Below are 6861 nucleotides of genomic sequence, written 5' to 3' on the forward strand. Positions count from 1 at the left end.
GTCATTTTATAACACAGAAAAATGTTATGCTATAACTCAAGGGCAAAGAGCAAAATAAACTATATGTATACATTATGATTGCATATAAAATATGAATTAAAGGATTGTGAGGGAACTTGAAAATGAAAGCAATAAAATCTTTTTATTCATTTGTTCATTCGCAAATATTTATTAGGTACTTTTTATGTACCAGATCTTATGCTTTTTGTTATTTGGGGTTTTTAAAAAATCTGTTTCTCTTATTGATAGAGTTTTAGAACTTGGGTGAATACATTTGCAACACTGTCTTAATTATCAGATGAAAGTCACTTTTCACACACCTGTACTCTTACACTTTGTCTACTTTGACAGCTTAAGAGATACAGAGATAGTTAATTCTCTGGACCTCAGTTTTCTCCTCTCTAAAATATGGAGAATGGGCAAAGTAGCCTCCAAATTTCTTTCTATTCTAACATTCCTTAATCACTATCACTGCTCTTTCTTTCCATATTACTCCTTTATTTCATTATAATAGACTCTACAGCAGCAGAAGTGTAACTGATAAAAATCTAGCTTTTCAACTGTAACAGTTGACTATAACTTTAGAAATTATAATCAGAAACAGAATTATGTAGTTTTATATAAATGGAAATTGGCTCCCTGATGATAGTTCCAGTTTCAAACGAGGCAAATCATTGGTAACATCCACTGTTTTATTTTGGCAGGGAAAGAATTTTATTCATGTATATTTCCTTTAGATCTTAATATTTTTGTCTTGAGACACTATCTTCAAAAAACTTTCAAAGGAATTGAATGGAGGTATGGGTAAATTAGGTTAGTCTTTTAATAACAAATATGATGTCTTTTCTAAATATGAAAGTTTTTTAAATGACATTTTTCCTTTATGAAAAGCATTATGGGAACAAGTTTGAGGGAGAAACTATAGCAGAGTGGTATGAGTATAAATTTTGTAGTCAGACAGAACTGGGATGGAATCTCTATTCTGAAACTGCTTAGCTTTGTGACCCTGTGTGAGCAAATTATTTAACCTCTCTAAGCCTTAGTTTACTTATCTGAAAAATAGAAGTAATATTAGTGCCTAACTCACAAGGTATAGTGAAAGTCAAATTAGATAATGTAAATAAAGTTGTTGGGTATAGTGTTTATAACATTAGTAAGTGGTACTAGGTATTAAATATTAGTGATACTAAATTATTAAATATTAATACATAAAATTTCAGATATAATATTTCATTAAGGAAACTGAGTTTCAGAAAAATCAATTAGCAAGTTAACCAAGAATAGAATATTTTCCCAATTTTTAAAAAAATAAGCAAATAATATGTTTATGTATGACTGATTCACTTTGTTATAAAGCAGAAACTAACACACTATTGTAAAGCAATTATACCCCAATAAAGATGTTTAAAAAAAAAAAAAAAAAAAGCAAATAGACCTTTTGGCCCTCTGAGCAGCACCATGGCAGTGGGCAAGAACAAGTGCTTATGAAAAGTGGCAAAAAGTTTGCCAAGAAGAAAGTGGTTAATCCATTCTCTATGAAAGATTGGTATGATGTGAAAGTACCAGCTATGTTCAGTATATGAAACATTGGAAAAACACTAGTCAGGAAAACTCAAGGAATCAAAATTGCATCTGATGGCCTCAAGGGTCATGTTTTTAAAGTGAGCCTTGCTCATCTGCAGAATAATGAAGGTGCATTTAGAAAATCCAAGCTAATTACTGAGGATGTTCAGGGCAAAAACTGCCTGACCAACTCCCATGGCATGAATTGTACCTGTGATAAACTGTGCTCCAGAATGGTCAAAAAATGGCAGGCCATGATCGAATCTCATGCTGATGTCAAGACTACCAATGGTTATTTGCTTCATCTAATTCTGTGTTGATTTTACTAAAAAACACAATAGTCAGAAATCCAGAAGATGTTGGGAATCATGACCTGAGAGGTGCAGACAAATAACTTAAAAAAAGTGGTCAATAAATTGATTCCAGACAGCACTGGGAAAGACATAGAAAAGGCTTTGCCAGTCTTTTTATCCTCTCTCTGATGTCTTTGTTAGACAAGTAAAAATCCTAAGAAGCAAAAATTTGAATTGGGTAAACTAATGGAGTTTCATGGTGAAGGTAGTAGTTTTGGAAAAGCTGCTGGGGATGAGTTGAATGCTAGAGTTGAATGAGCTTATGGATATGAGCCACCAATCCAAGAATCTGTTTATAATTCAGATATTTAATGGTGACAATAAAAAGTCTTATTTGTGATGTTTAAAAAAAATAGAATAGGCAACTGCTGTCAACTAAAATCAATAGTGCATTCAGTAGCAGTCCTCTCTGAGTAGCAGGTTCAAAGTTGACTTTCACTTTCTTCTTTTTTGCTTCTCTATTTTTTCATTGTACATTTAACATTTATACTTTTTGTTTAAAAAAAGTATTTTAAAAAAATGAATGAATTTAACATCTAACTCTCCTGTGAACATTAATCCAAAAAAAAAAAAAGACCAACAGAATCAGTATGCCATTTTGGATTCCTTTCTGAGTCTTCAGTAGACAAAATGAATTTATGTATGAATGAATCAATAAATATTTAGTTGTCAGTGTGTATAATACTCAGTTTGTTGGAGTCCATAGTTAGATGCATCTAGAAGTTAGATAAAATGTCACTCCCTGGGAATAAAACTAGTAAGACTCAACATAAACTGGATGAAATTAACCACTACTAGGGAATCTAGTCAGTGTGATTAGAATGCCTCAGAAGCTATTAAAATAAATAGTGTAACCATGGAAACTACTGTTATAGTTTTTATTCAATTTTATTTCCCTCCTTATTGTCTTTTAGTGTTTTTAAATTAGTATTTCAAAAGTTATATGATTGCTGTTGTGTTAGTTATTATTGCTGTGTAACAATTTACCCCAAACCTTACTGCTTAAAACAACAAACGTTTACTATCTCACAGCCTCTGAGGGTTAGGAATCCAGGTGCTGCATACCTGGGTGCCTCTGGCGAGCATCTGCTTCCAAGCTCACTCATGTGGTTGATGGTGGGACTCAGTTCCTGGTGAGATGTTGGAGTGAAGACCTCAGGTCCTCACTGGTCATTAGCCAGAGACCTGTCTATAGGGCAGCCCACAACATGGCAATTGTCTTTCCTCAGAGTGAGCAATAGAACAAGAGGGAGCTCTCAAGATGAAGCCACAGTCTTTTTGTAACCTAATCTCAGAAGTGAAATCCCATCATTTCTGCTACATTCTATTCGTTAAAAGTGAATACACACCTACACACAAGGGGAGGGGAATCACAGGAGGGTATGAATACTATACTTTCATTAGAGGGATCATTGAAGGTTATCTCAGAGCCTGCCTACTGCAGGTATAAAACCATTTATTAAACTTCTGCTTGCTCATATGTCATCACCTAGCTACATTCTGAATATAATCCCATATTATATATGACTTGTTTATAAGGAGAGTACACTAATCAACACACATAAGTTCATCATCATTTATTAAATTAATAAATATTTTTAAACACTTGAATTTTGTCACTTGCCAGCCTTGTGAGTGTGGCTAGTGTGATTCAGTCTTCCTAACGCTGATAAGTATATGAACCTAAACTTGTGACCAGGCCCAGGATTGTAGTCTTGCCTTGAGAGGGCCCACCTGAACTACCACAAGGCCTCCTTATGCAATAGGAATGGCAATATAAAACACCTACATGGCTAGTCAGGTTAACTTAACTTGGGTTAAGTTACTTGGCTGTAAGCAAACTTGGATGTAAGAAACACTTCTCCTAACACAGCATCAAATTCTACAGTGACAGCTCTATTAAAACATACACCTATTTACCTCAAGACCTGGGTAACTTAATATCTCAGTCTAATATCTACTTTCAGCTTACAGAAAGATAATCTGATACACACTCTCAAAATCCTTAGTTACATCTTTTCACGTAAGTTAATATTTACTCTTTTACTGTATAAGGTAATAGTCACAGGTTCCAGTGTTTGGGATATGGATGTATCTTTTTGAGGGCCATCATTCAGCCCACGACAGGGCCATTGTCTGCAAAGAATTTTTAAATAATATTAAAATTGGCTAAATGTCAGTCCACTTTTTATTATCACCCTATGCAGGCAATTTTAAACAGAGTCAATGATAAAATACTCCCCATGGGGGCAGACCACTTCCAACACCTTCCCCCGCTCTCAGTGTGCCCATACTGAATATTCCAATATGAGCTATTCAGCCTGGCTTAACTTTTCACAGTCAGATTCTGCAAAAAACAATTTGGTGTTTCATCGATAGCCAGGCACATCCCCTAATCTTGGTATGACTGACCCCTCATCCTTCAGGAATCAAGTAAATGTCACTTACCCAAGGAAAATTTCCCTAAAGACCCTTTCTAAACGCAAAGTGCCTTACCACCCCTCCCACTTATTTCCTGGATCTGTTTGTTTCTTTCATAGCACTTGCCACACTTTGCAGTTATTTTATTTGTAGGTTAATTTTTCCCCATCTCCTTTGCTTGTTTGTAAGGTGCAAGTCTTGTCTATGTTGTTCTCTGAGTTATCCCCAGAACCTAGCACAGGACCTGGCACATGGTAGATGTTCAAAACACGTGTATTTTCATTGCATTCTCAGCTTGTGTGCTACCAGTAAAGCACATTGGCTCAACATTGAACAAACTTGTCTTTCTTCATCTCATGTCCATTACCCAAAAAGAAATAGCCACTTGTTGTTTAGGACTGGTGACATAGAGAACCATTTATCTCCATAATTCAGAAACACCTTCAATTTCATGGATCTTAGTAGAATTGTTTCTCCTGATCCAAACTCCAACTCGGACATGACCATGAATGTTTTATCCTGAAAATTCACAGAGATATTGTAAGGCCTCATCACAAAATAAAATATAAGTATGGCATTAACATTGTGAAAGGGGACCTATACATTTTGCCAGGCATCACACTAGAAATGAAACAAGTCTAGTCTGTACCTTAAACTTAGCAAGTTCCAAAGATAAATCATCAATTTCCTCTCCTAACCATATGCTCCTCTTAATTTCCTTCAGCATTTCTTTTAGTGGCACAACTATTCACCTGGCTAGTTCTCCATGCTCAGTCTTCAGCTCTCCTTTCTTCTCCCTTTACTCTGTCTTCCTAGGAGATCTCACCCACCTCCAAGTCTAAAATATTATCCCAGGACTTCCCTGGTGGCGCAGTGGTTGAGAATCCACCTGCCAATGCAGGGGATATGGGTTCAATCCCTGGTCCGGGGGGATCCCACATGCCGCAGAGCAACTAAGCCCATGTGCCACAGCTGCTGAGCCTGCACGCCTAGAGCCCATGCTCTGCAACGGGAGAGGCCCCTGCTCACTGCAGCTGGAGAAGGCCGGCACACAGCAACAAAGACCCAACACAGCCAAAAATAAATAATTAGTAAATAAATAAATTTATAAAATAATAAATAAATAAAATATCATCCCTACAGTGTTATTTCTAATATATGTCCTCAGTCCTCTCCTCTGAGCTCCAGACTCTCAATTGCCTACTTGTTCTATCTTAGATACATCGCAGGCATTTCAGATTTATCATACCCAAAAGCAAAACTGGTTTTTCTTCTAACCTCTTTCTCTCTGATCTTCTCAGTCTGCAATGACACTGCTATTCACCAGTGGCTTAATCCAGAAACCTGGGAGTCTTCTTGGACTCCCCTCTTTCTCTCATCCCCCACAATTATTTCATTCACAAGTCCTATCAGCTATACCCACAAGTATATGCAAATTGTGATGACTTCTTTACATCTCCACTACCTCCTAGTCTAAGCTATTGGTCTCTACTTTCATGGCATTCCTCGCCAAACTCATTTCATGTCACCCTCTCCTCAACCATTGAGTTACAACCATTCACTGTATCTTTCAGTTCTCTGTACAAGTCAAGCCTTAGCACATTCTGTTTCTTCTGCTGTAATGCTTCTCCCCGGCTCTTTCCAAAGCATGTTGCTTCTCATTTTAAAACTTAATGTAAGTGTCACTTCAAAGACTCTTTTCCTCCCTGCCCTATGTAGTAAATAGATCTCTCCACTTCTACTGTTTTTTTTAAAGATCGAAGTATAGTTAATTTACAATGTTGTTTGTGTTAGTTTCTGGTGTACAGAAAAAGTGATTCTTTTTCATATTCTTTTTCATTATGGTTTATTACAAGATATTGAATATAGTTCCCTGTGCTATACAATAGGGCCTTGTTTATTTTATATACAGTAATTTGTATCTGCTAATCCTGAAGTCCTAATTTATCCCTTCCCCCCCTTCCCTCTTTGGTAACCATAAGTTTGTTTTCTAAGTCTGTGAGTCTGTTTCTGTTTTGTAAGTAAGTTCATTTGTGTCACATTTTAGATTCCACATATAAGTGATGTCATAGGATATTTGTCTTTCTCTGTCTGACTCACTTCACTTAGTATGATAATCTCTAGGTCCATCCATGTTGCTGCAAATGGCATTATTTCATTCTTTTTTATGACTAATATTCCATTGTATATATATGCCACATCTTCTTTATCCATTCATCTGTCAATGGACATTTAGGTTGCTTCTGTGTCTTGGCTATTGTAAATAGTGCTGCTATGAACACTGGGGTGCGTGTGTCTTGTTGAATTAGAGTTTTCTCCAGATATATGCCCAGGAGTAGGATTGCAGCATCATACGGCAACTCTATTTTTAGTTTTTTAAGGAAACTCCATACTGTTTTCCAAAGTGGCTGCACCAATTTACATTCCATTTAGCAGTGTAGGAGGGTTCCCTTTTCTCCACACCCTCCCCAGCATTTATTTGTAGACTTCTTAATGATGGCCATTATAACTGGTGTGAAGTGGT

At 36.3% G+C, this 6861-nt stretch overlaps 1 pseudogene; it reads left to right on the plus strand.

The window, feature by feature from the left end:
- Nucleotides 1-1458: 1458 nt before the first annotated feature.
- LOC132414249 (small ribosomal subunit protein eS1-like) lies at nucleotides 1459-2228 on the plus strand (annotated as a pseudogene).
- Nucleotides 2229-6861: the final 4633 nt, after the last annotated feature.

The sequence above is a fragment of the Delphinus delphis genome, chromosome 19 (genome assembly GCF_949987515.2).
Source record: "Delphinus delphis chromosome 19, mDelDel1.2, whole genome shotgun sequence".
NCBI lineage: Eukaryota > Metazoa > Chordata > Mammalia > Artiodactyla > Delphinidae > Delphinus > Delphinus delphis.